Source organism: Mustela nivalis, assembly GCF_964662115.1.
Source record: "Mustela nivalis genome assembly, chromosome: 18".
In the NCBI taxonomy this organism is placed as follows: domain Eukaryota; kingdom Metazoa; phylum Chordata; class Mammalia; order Carnivora; family Mustelidae; genus Mustela; species Mustela nivalis.
In genome coordinates, this window is record NC_139037.1 from 55,080,698 (window position 1) to 55,092,699 (window position 12,002).

A 12,002-nucleotide genomic window follows, 5' to 3' on the forward strand; every position below is an offset into this window, starting at 1 on the left:
GTAAGCAGGCTCCCTGCCAACCAGCGAGCCCGATGTGGGGCTCCATCCCAGGAACCTGAGATCATGGCCTGAGCCGAAGGCAGAGGTCCAACCCACTGAGCCACCCAGGTGCCCCCAACATGATGATTTTTTAAAAGTATTTTATTTATTTATCAGAGAGAGAGAGCACAAGCAGGGGGAGTGGCAGGCAGAGGGAGAAGGAGGCTCCCCACTGAGCAAGGGACCCTGATGTGGGGCTCGATCCCAGGACCCTGGGATCATAACCTGAACTGAAGGGAGACACTTAACTGCTTGAGCCACCCAGGTGTCCAACAGGGAGATCTGATAACATATACACTGTGGAATGATTACCAAGCTCAAGATAACACATTCATCATTGCACAGAGTTAACTTTTTTCTTCTTTTGGTGGTGAGAACCCTTAACAGATATCCTCAGCAACTTTCTAGTATGCAATACTGAATTATTAACTATAGTCACCATGTTGCACATTAGATCCTAAGAATGTATTCTTCTTTTAACTGAAAGTCTGTGCCCTTTGACCCACATCTCCCCATTTCCCCCATGCCCTAGCCCTGGACAGGCACCATTCTACTGTGTCTATGAACTTGGCTTTTAAAATTTTTGTTTTTGAGATTCTATATTTAAAATTTATATTCTTTTTTAAAAAAGTATTTATTTATTTATTTGACAGAGAGAGATCACAAGTAGACGGAGAGGCAGGCAGAGAGAGAGAGAGAGGGAAGCAGGCTCCCTGCTGAGCAGAGAGCCAACGTGGGACTTGATCCCAGGACCCTGAGATCATGACCTGAGCTGAAGGCAGAGGCTTTAACCCGCTCAGCCACCCAGGCGCCCCGAGATTCTACATTTAAATGATCCTGTGCAGTATTTCTCTTTCTGTGTCTGGCTAATTTCACTTAGCACAATGCCCTCCAGTCTCAACCATGTTGCAAATGGGAGGATTTCCTTCTTTTTCATGGCTAAATAATATTTCATTCTCTCTCTCTCTCTCTCTCTCTCTCTGTGTGTGTGTGTGTGTATTTTTTTGTATCCTTCTTATTTTTTTTTTCTCCTCTGACTGGAAAATATCAAGAGATCTGTCTTCAAGTTCACAGATTCTTCCTTCCTTGGTGGGCCAACCCCTGGGTGGCTGCCCTCATTCTCTCTCTCCTTCTTTCCCATACAGCACATCATTCCCTAATCTAATCCTTTCTGCCTCTTGCTTCTCTACTTTCTCCACTTTTCTCTGTATGATTGAGTTGGGCTGGCTTAGGATTTGTGCTCTCCCTCCTGGACTCAAACCTCATGCTCCTCCCTGGTCTTAGTCTCACCCCTCCATCCATTCCCCACATGGCCTGAAAGGGTCTTTTGAAACCTAGACTCAGTTTCTATAACTCTAAGTCCAAATCTCACTCAGGACACTGGTCCCTCATCCCTTACCCCTCAGCTCCCCTTCTAAGCCAAATTTAAGTCCTCTATGTTCTACTACTAACACACATTTCAGATCCATCCACTTGTCTCTTAGCCACCATCCTAATCTAGGTTCTCATCATTTTCCACACAAATAACTACCATTACTTCTGTACTGATTGTAGTGGGTTGAATGGTGATACCCTGCCCCTCCCCTCTCAAAAGTTATGTCCATGCTAAAGCAGTCTTTAAAAAGAAGTATAAAAATCTCAGATTTCAAGATACATTACAAAGCTGTAGTAATCAAAACGGTATGGTACTGGCACAAAAATAGACACATGGACCAATGGAACAGAAGAGAGAGCCCATGGGGTGCCTGGGTGGCTCAGTCGGTTAAGCATCCAACTCTAGGTGTAGGCTCAGGACATGATCTCAAGGTTGTGAGACTAAGCCCTGCACTGGGCTATGTACTCAGCAGGTCTGCTTGGGATTCTCTCCCTTCCCCTCAGCTCCTCCCCTCCCTCATGCTCACTCGCTCTCAAATAAATAAATAAATGGTCCCTGGATGGCTCAGTTGTTAAGCATTGGCCTTCAGCTCAGGTCATGATACCAGAGTCCTGGGATCGAGCCCTGTATTGGGCTCCCTGCTCAGAGGAAAGCCTGCTTTTCCCTCTCCCACTCCCCATGTTTGTGTTCCCTTTCTCATTGTCTCTCTCTCTCTGTCCAAAAACAAACAAATAAAAAAAAACACAAAAAAACCCTTAAAATAAATAAATAAATCTTAAAAAAAAAAAAGAATAGAGAGCTCAGAAATAAACCCATGATTATATTGTCAATTAATCTTTGACAAAGGAGGCAAGAATATTCAGTGGGGAAAAAGATAAATGGTGTTGGAAAAACTGGACTGCTTTCTCATACCATATGCAAAAATAAACTCAAAATGGATTAAAGACCTAAATGTGATTCCTGAAACCATAAAAATCATAGAAGAGCGCATAGGCAATAATTTCTCTGACATTGGCCCTGCAACATTTTTCTAGATACAACTCTTGAGGCAAGGGAAACAAAAGCAAAAATAAACTTTGGTACTACATCAAAATGAAAAGCTTCTGCACAGCAAAGGAAACAATTGACAAAACCAAAAGACAACCTACTGAATGGGAAGAGATATTTGCAAATGACATATCCAATAAAGGCTTAGTATCCAAAATATATAAAGAACTTACACAACTCAACACCCCACCCAAAAAAATAACCCAACTGAAAATGGGCAGAAGACATGAAAAGATATTTCTCCAAAAAAGACAGACAGATGGTGGCCACAGACATATGAAAAAGATGCTCAACATCACTAATCATCAGGAAAATGCAAATCAAGACCACAATGTCATATCACTTCACACCTGTAAGAATGGCTAAAATTGAAAACATAAGAAACAACAAGTGTTGATGAGAATGTGGAGAAAAAGGAACTCTCAGGTACTGTTGGTGGGAATGCAGACTGTTGCAGCCACTGTGGAAAACAGTATGGATGTTCCTCAAAAAAAAAAAAAAAAAAAAAAATTACCATATGATTCAGTAATTCCACTACTAGGTATTTACCCAAAGAGTACTAAAACACTAATTCAAAGAGATATGTACCACTATGTTTATGCAGCATTATTTATAATAGCCAAATTATGGAAAGAGCCCAAGTGTCCATCAATAGATGATGGATAAAGATGTGATATATAAGGGAATATTATGCAGCCAATAAAAATGATGAAATATTATCATTTACAACAACATGGAAGGATCTAGAGCATATAATGCATAGTGAACTAAGTCTCATATGTGGAATTTAAGGAAAAAAGCAAACAAAGAGGAAAAGAGACAACCCTAAAAACAGATTAACTATAGAGAACAAACTGATGGTTACCAGAGGGTAGGTGGGTGGGGGGATGAGTGAAATAGGTGAGGGGGTTTAAGAGTACGCTTATGATGAACACTGAATAATGTATACAATTGTTGAATGTATATAATTGTTGAATATATTGTACACCTGAAACTGATATAACATTGTATGTTAAATTATTGGAATTAAAAAAATATGTTCATGTCCTAGAATCTGTGAATGTGACCTTATTTGGGAAAAAAAGGTTTTTCACATGTAATGAAGGATCTGGAGATGAAATCAAACTGCGTTATCTGAGGGAGCCCTAAATTTAATGAGTGTCCAATATTGTAAGGGACACACAGAAGACACAGAGAAAAGAGAATGCCAGGCGAAGGAGGAGGCAGATTAAAATTATGCAGCCACAAGTTATTTTAGGAAACTTTTAAAAAAAGATTTTTAAAAAATTTGACACAGAGAGAGAGACAGTGAGAGAGGGAACACAAATGGGGGGATTGGGAGAGGGAGAAGCAGGCTTCCTGGCCAAGTGGGGAGCCTGATGTGGGGCTTGATCCCAGGACCCTGGGACCACCACCTGAGCCCAAGGCAGACAATGACTGAGCCACCCAGGTGCACCATATCTTAGGAAACTCTTTGACTATGGCTCACAATTTGGCCTTGGTCTAGGGAACATAAGAAATTTGGAGTTTATTTGGCTCCTCGGAGGACTTAACTTTAAAAGGGGCAGGTTTGGGGCACCTAGGTGGCTCAGTTGGTTAAGTGTCTGACTCTTGATTTCAGCTCAGGTCATGATCTCTGGATTGTGAGATCAAGTCCTGCATTCTGCTTACGAACCCAGCTCAGAGCCTGGTTGGGATTCTTTCCTTCTCTCTTAAGATATTTCCTGCCCCAAAGAATAATAAAAAAAAATAAAAGGGGCAGGTTTTCATATATTCAGGAGAGGAGGGAGATGGAGAGAGTTTCAGGAAAAGGGAAGTTCAGTGCAAGAATTAGAACCAGGGAACAGTGGATATAGAGGAGGTGGGGACTGTGCAGAGGAAAAAGGCATGAGAGGTTGCCGAGTGTCTTGAGATAAAAAGAGGTTGGGGGCAGGGAGGAGGAAAAAGAGGCCTGAGAAGACATTCTTCTTTCAGTTGTTCATTTGTCTCAGTTAATTTATGGGGGTGCCTGGGTGGCTCAGTGGGTTGGGCCTCTGCCTTTGGCTTGGGTCATGATCTCAGAGTCCTGGGATCAAGCCCTGCATCGGGCCTTCTGCTCAGCGGGGAGCCTGCTTCCCTTCCTCCTCTCTCTCTCTACCTGCCTCTCTGCCTACTTGTGATCTCTGTCTGTCAAATAAATAAATAAAATCTTAAAAAACAAAAACAAGGGGCGCCTGGGTGACTCAGTGGGTTAAGCCGCTGCCTTCGGCTCAGGTCATGATCTCTCTGCTCAGCAGGGAGCCTGCCCCCCCCCACGCCTGCCTCTCCATCTACTTGTGATTTCTCTCTGTCAAATAAATAAATAAAATCTTTAAAAAAACAAAAACAAAAACAAAAAATAACAAAAACATTTGTCTCAGTTAATTTAGAAATCATATTTTGCAAAGAGGCATATTTAGTATCCTGAAAACATTTGTAAGCCTCAAAGTACCGATTATAATAGGCATTCAGGTTTTTGTTTGTTTTGGGGTTTTTGTTTGTGTTTTTGAGCTGTCGTTTTCTAATTTAATTTTGACTAAAACAACTTTGGAGAGATTGGAAGTTCCCCATCATTGCTATTGGAGTTCTGAAACACTTTTGGTCAAGTCATTCCATTTAGTTAGGAGTGTGCCAAAATACGGACCAGGGTCCCAGAAGGGGCAGAGCGGCCTCAAAGTGTTTGGATGACTGGGAATCCCATTTCTTAGAGGTTTCTATTTAGAGCAAAGAGAAAAATTCCTAGACAAGACAGTTGCAACAAGAAGAAGCCTAGTTCCAAACCAGAGTTGGAACAATGTCCAAATAAATAGTCTTAGAGAGAACAAAGTCTTAAAACAGACCCTAAGTAATGCCTAGAGAGCTGAAAACACAGAGAGTGGAGCTTGAAATCCAGGAGAAAAACTTACCCTCAAACTCCAGGGTCCTCAAGAAAGCAGTGAACTCAACTGGCTCTGTGGGTACTGGCATGTGTTTGCTCACCAGCTTTGGAGTTGTTGGGGGTGAGGTGGGTTGTCTTCTCTGGATCCTACTTCTGATCATCAAGTATTCTTTTTTTTTTTTTTTAAAGATTTTATTTATTTATTTGACAGGCAGAGATCACAAGTAGGCAGAGAGGCAGGCAGAGAGAGAGGGAGAAGCAGGCTCCCTTGCGGAGCAGAGAGCCCGATGCGGGGCTCTATCCCAGGACCCTGAGATCATGAGCTGGGCCGAAGGCAGAGGCTTAATCCACTGAGCCACCCAGGCGCCCCAATCATCAAGTATTCTTAAAGACAAAACTATTAGTGATTTTACCAGCAAAAAAAAAAAAAAAAAAGAGTTTTTTTTAGGACAGTGAATTGCAATTCAGGACAAGCAAGCTATGGCAAAACCACAGACAAGTCCAAGAAAAAAGGGGAAAACTACTTTTTAAATTTTTTTAAAACAGATTTTATTTATTTATTTGACAGAAAGATCACAAGTAGGCAGAGAGGCAGGCAGAGACAGAGAGAGAAAGGAAGCAGGCTCCCCGCAGAGCAGAGAGCCTGACGAGGGACTCGATCCCAGGACCCTGAGATCATGACCTGAGCGGAAGGCAGAGGCTTAACCCACTGAGCCACCCAGGCACCCCAAACTACTTTTTTATAGAGGAGGGGTAGGAGTTGGGGGTCTTTTGTCAACACAGATCTCCATTGGAGCCACGTGGGAGTTTGAAGTGTAGTGACTTTTCATTGGCTGAGTTGTGACAGTCTCTCTTTGGCTGGAGTGTTGCTGGGTAGGAGAAAACCTTTCTTCTTTCCTTCTCTTGGAGGGGTAGTCAAGTAGTATCCACCTGAAAGTTATGTTTCTTCCTGTTGGGTCTACAATTGACTGGGGTGGTAGGGTTTGAGAGCTCCCCTTTCTGGCCTCCAGACTCAATTTTAGTGGGGTTACCCTTTATTAATATTACACATCTGCAATCCCAGTGGGGTTCTGAGCTCTCTGTAGGCAAAGTCCATGTCTGTCTTCTTGGACACATATTTGGGGTCTGGGTAGTAGCAGGGGAAGCTTAAATACATACCAAAAGTTTGATAACAAGAAAAATAACTGGGAAGAACAAGCTTCCCACCTCACCCCTCATCTCCACCTCACCCAGGGCAATGGAAGCAAAGTGCATGCTCCAGACCAGGGATGAGGCTAAAAGCCTGACCTCAGAAGCGCGCTTAGGTGGAAGGGTGTTGGGCTCAAGGTCTAAACAGGTAACTGTCGGAGGTGGGCTGGCCAGGCCGCTCACACCGGAAACTGAGTGGGGAAAGCGCGCATGCGCAGTGTCGAAGGTTGTGCTGGAGCAGAGCGGCAGAATCCCCGCCTTGATCAGTAGAGGGCGCACCCAGGGCTGTCGCGCATGCGCAGAGGAAAAGCGGAAAAGGTTACACGTGAGGCCGAGCGAGTTGTGAGCTGACTTGACGAGGCTTGAAGGGTTCGGTAAGTTTCTCAGTTGAGGCTTCTTCACGTTCATTTTTATCCTAACTGAACACACATAAGAGCACGGGGCCTCCAGGCTGGGAAGAGGGGGACAGCCCAGGGAGGCCTGGAAATTCACAGGTACGGGGTATGCTGGGCGTTGCTCCCGAGCTGGGGTTCTTGGACGTCCTGGGATCTGCCGAGCCGAGGGCTCCAAGAGGCCCGAGAGGCCTCCCCCCCCACCCCCGCTTTTTTTCTCCCCCAGGACCCAGCGTACAGGTTTCGGCCCCTCCACTGTCTGAATCTTCCTTGGGGTCTTGGCTGTGGGTTTCCACCTTTGAGGAGGCCCAGCTGGTCAAGCGTCCCGGCAGTGGAAACCCGGGCGGAAGCCATCTTCCCTCGGCCTATTAGGCACAATTCTCCCCTGCTCCTTGAACCTGACCCCGGCTCCCTCGTTTCCTTCCTGGAAGTTGTAGTTCCAGGGAAGGAGGTATACCGAGGGCCCCCTTCCCAGAGGGCATGGGCCTGAGGGAGTGGTTGCTGGGAACGGTGATGCAGGGTCACGTGTGGGGCTCACCAGCGCCGCTCAGTCCTCGGGGCTGAGTAGGGGGCACAGCGGGCGGGGGTGGGGGTCAGTTCACGGTGTCTCTGTTTGCCAAAACTCACTGCTTTCACGGAAGGGTCCGGTTTATTACTCATTTGCCAGAAAACTTGTTTGAAGGAAGACCCTTCCAGAGTGTGTTCTAGAAAGGTGGCTGTAGTTTTTCATGGATGAGATTTTCCTTCCTCCCCTGCAGCTGGACGAAGGAAGATTGGGATTGGGTGTCAACATGGGATGAGGAGAGTCAAGTGCTCCTTGTTATTTCTTTTCTTTTTTTTTTTTAATTTATTTATGATAGAGAGAGAGCGAGAGTGGGAACACAAGCAGGGGGAGCTGGAGAGGGGGAAGCAGGCTCCCCACTGGGCAGAGAGCCGGATGCGGGGCTCGATCCCAGGACCCCGAGACCGCGACCTGAGCCGAAAGCAGACACTGAACAACTGAGCCACCCAGACGCCCCTGCTCCTTGTTATTTCTGAGGTATGTTACATTTAAGCTGCGGCCCGAGTATCGTAGCAGTGGGCGTTTGGGCTTAGGTGGGCTGCCAACTCTTACAGAAATGTCTCCAGCCTCCTCCACTTGGTTGACTTTGTTTTTTTTTTTAAGATTTTATTTATTTATTTGACAGACAGAGATCACAAGTAGGCAGAGAGGCAGGGAAATAGGGGGAAGCAGGCTCTCTGTTGAGCAGAGAACCTGATGCGGGGCTTGATCCTAGAACCCTGAGATCATGACCTGAGGCGAAGGCAGAGGATTAACCCACTGAGCCACCCAGGCGCCTCTACTTCATGTATTCTGAGATTTGTTATGTTATGTTTGTATACATTTGTAAATATTGACTTCATGATGAATGGACCTTTTTTTTTTAATCATTAGTGAATATCCTTCTCTATATCTGGTAATACTTATCTCAAAGCCCATTTTATATTACATTAATAAGGCCACTACAGCCTTCTTATGCTTAATTTGCAAGATAAATATTTTCCTATTAAGTTAATTTCATTTATCTGTGTAAAATTAAGGTGCATCTCTCCAGAGGCTTATAATTGGGTCTCTCTTATTCATCCTGACAATCTTTGCCTTTTAACTGGAATGCTTAAATTGAAAACATTTCATGTAATTATTGTTATGATTGGATTTGGGTCTCCAGTTTTTGTTTTGTTTTCTGCTAATTTTTTTGGTTCCAGTTCACTCATCTTTTTTTTAGATAGCTTGAGTAATTTTTAGTATTCATTTTAATTTATTGTCTTGGTAGCTATAACTCTTTTCAAGATTTAGCAGTTTTTCTAAGGATTACAATTTATATTATTAACTTTTTAAAAAAAAATTTTATTTATTCATTTGACAGATAGAGATCACAAGTAGGCAGAGAGGCAGAGAGAGAGGAGGAAGCAGGCTCCCTGCTGAGCAGAGAGCCCAATGTGGGACTCGATTCCAGGACCCTGGGATCATGACCTGAGCTGAAGGCAGAGGCTTTAACCCACTGAGCCACCCAGGTGCCCCCATGTTATTAACTTTTTATAGTTTATTTAGTATTAATATTTCATCAGTTCACATACAAATGTAGACATTTTACAACCATGTAAGTCCAGTATTTATGCCACCTGCTGCTTTTAATATGTCTTACCTCTAAAGTTTAGTGTAAAACCTACAACTTATAACTTTTGTTTTAATATTCATGTTTTAGAGAAATTAAGACTAGTTTTTTTTTTACAATATAGTTTTTTTTTTAAGATTTTATTTATTTGACAGACAGAGACCACAAGTAGGCAGAGAGGCAGGCAGAGAGAGAGAGAGGAGGAAGCAGGCTCCCCACTGAGCAGAGAACCCGATGTGGGACTCGATCCCAGGACCCTGAGATCATGACCTGAGCCGAAGGCAGCGGCTTAACCCACTGAGCCACCCAGGCGCCCCTACAATATAGTTTTTTATATTTACCTACATATATACCATTTCTGACTCTTTGTTCCTAAAGATCCAAGTTTCCCTCTGATGTCATTTCCCTCAGTCTCAAGAACTTCTTTCTTCATTTTTTTTGTAAGGTAGGTCTGTTGGTGATGAATTCTCTTCATTTTTCTTTATTGGCTTAAGTTTTTATTTCATCCTGTTTTCTTTTTTTTTTTTTTTTTTTTAAGGTTTTATTATTTATTTGACAGACAGAGATCACAAGCAGGCAGAGAGGCAGGCAGAGAGAGAGGAGGAAGCAGGCTCCCCGCTGAGCAGAGAGCCTGATGCGGGGCTTGATCCCAGGACCCTGAGATCATGACCTGAACTGAAGGCAGAGGCTTTAAACCACTGAGCCATCCAGGTGCCCCATCATCCTGTTTTCTTGAAGGATATTTTTGTTGATTATAGAATTTCTGCTTTCTTTGCTTTAAAGAAGTTATTCATCTCTCTTTTGGCCTTTGTAATTTCTTTTCTTTTCTTTTTTTTTTTTTAAGATTTTATTTATTTTTTGACAGAGAGAGAGATCAGAAGTAGGCAGAGAGGCAGGCAGAGAAGAGGGGGAAGCAGGGTCCCTGCTGAGCAGAGAGCTCGATTGGATTGGGGGCTTGATGCTTCAGGGCTTGATGCAGGGCTCCATCCCAGGACCCTGGGGTCATGACCTGAGCCAAAGACAGAGGCTTTAACCCACTGAACCACCCAGGTGCCCTTGTAATTTCTTTTCTTTTAATTAATTATTTTTATTAACATATAATGTATTATTTGCCCAGGGGCACAGGTCTGTGAATCATCAGGCTTACACACTTCACAGAATTCACCATATCACATACCCTCCCCAAAGTTCATTGGTCTTTGTAATTTCTGTTGACAAGTATGCAGTATTTGGTCTTGTTCCCCAGTATGTAATCTGTTCTTTTTCTATTCTGCTCTCAAGATTTTTCTCTTTATCTTTGCCAGTTCTTTCATTGATACCTTCTTTCTGTTCTAGGAGCCGATCAATGATCTTACATCATATTTAGTTGTTAAATCTCCTTAGTCTCTTCTGCTCTGTGAGTTTCTTAGAGTTTCCTTGTTTTCCTCGACTTTCAAAGTTTTGATGGGCACTGATCAGATAATTGGCAGAGTCCCTTAATTTGGGTTTATCTGATGTTTTGTCATAATTAGACTGGCGTTAAGGGTATTGGAAAAATACCACCAAAGTGAAGTAAGTGCCTTTCTTATCACATCACATTAGACCGTGATTCTCTCTCTTCCTCTGCCCCCTCTCCTATCCTCTCTCTCCCAAATAAATAAATATTTATTATTTTTATATTTATTTGTTTGGGGGAGAGAGAGCACGAACAAGTCGGGGGGGCAGAGGGAGAGGGACAAGTAGACTCTGCACCGAGTGCAGAGCCTATTGTGGGACTCAATCCCCTGACCTGAGCCAAAATCAAGAGTTGGATGCTTAACCAACCAAGCAACCCAGGCACCCCACTAAATAGATCTTCAAAAATTAAAAAAAATTATTTATTTATTTGAGAGAGAGAGCCAGCAAGCACAAGAGTGGGGGCAGGAGGAGAGGCTGAGGGAGAGGGAGATGCAGACTCCACACTGAGTAGAGAGCCCTGACTCGGGGCTCTATCCTAGGACCCTGAGATCACTACCCAAGCTGAAGGCAGACACTTAACTGAGCCACTCAGGGGCCCTGAAAATAAATAAATAAACCATTAAAAAAAGACTCATGATATCCACACGACATCACTGGTGATCTTAACACTGATCAGTTAGGGAGTGTTTTCCTTGTTTCCCTACTGTATGCTTTGCAGGAAGTTTCCCCCTTTTTATATATATCACAGGTTTTCCAGCTTTACAGTATAATGATTACAACTGATGTTTAATGCAACTGTTTGGACTGAGTCAAAGGAAGAGACTGGAAACAGGGAGGTCCAGTTACTTACTATGGCTTTTGTAGTAGTTCAGGTGAGAGATGATAGTCATCTGAACTTACAGTGGCAATGGCAGTGATGCATGGAACTGGCAATGGAAGGATGCATTCAAGCATTTCTGGGCAAATGGGTTGCTTATGGTAGCCTTAAAAGAAACAGGGCACGTGAAAGCCATAGTGAAATACTACTTTACACCCATGATGATGACTCTAATAAAAAATTCAGATAGTAAGTGTTACTGAGGATATGGAGAAATTAGAATACTCATATACTACTGGTGAAGTTAGAAATGGTGCAGTCACTTTGAAAAACAGCTTAGCAGTTCCTCAAAAAATTAAACTTAAAAATTTTTTTTAAAGATTTTATTTATTTGACAGAAATCACGAGTAGGCAGAGAGGCAGGCAAAGAGAGAGGGGGAGGCAGGTTCCCTGCTGAGCAGAGAGCCAGATACAGGGCTCTATCCCAGGACCCTGAGATCATGACCTGAGCTGAAGGCAGAGGCTTTAACCCACTGAGCCACCAACGTGCCCTTTAAAATTTTTTAAAAGATTTTATTTAAATTTTATTTATTTATGGCAGCCTTAAAAGAAACAGGGCACGTTATTTGACAGAGATCACATGTAGGCAGAGAGA

General features: G+C 43.3%; 1 pseudogene across 1 annotated transcript in view; it reads left to right on the plus strand.

Moving 5' to 3' along the window:
* The first annotated feature begins 6,755 nt into the window (after window positions 1–6,755).
* The window catches only part of LOC309853317 (orphan sodium- and chloride-dependent neurotransmitter transporter NTT5-like), a 36,418-nt pseudogene continuing 31,171 nt past the window's right edge, over window positions 6,756–12,002 (plus strand). The window contains exon 1 of the transcript in view: window positions 6,756–6,811. The product of the transcript in view is annotated as an orphan sodium- and chloride-dependent neurotransmitter transporter NTT5-like (transcript). The remainder of the gene's footprint in view (window positions 6,812–12,002) is intronic.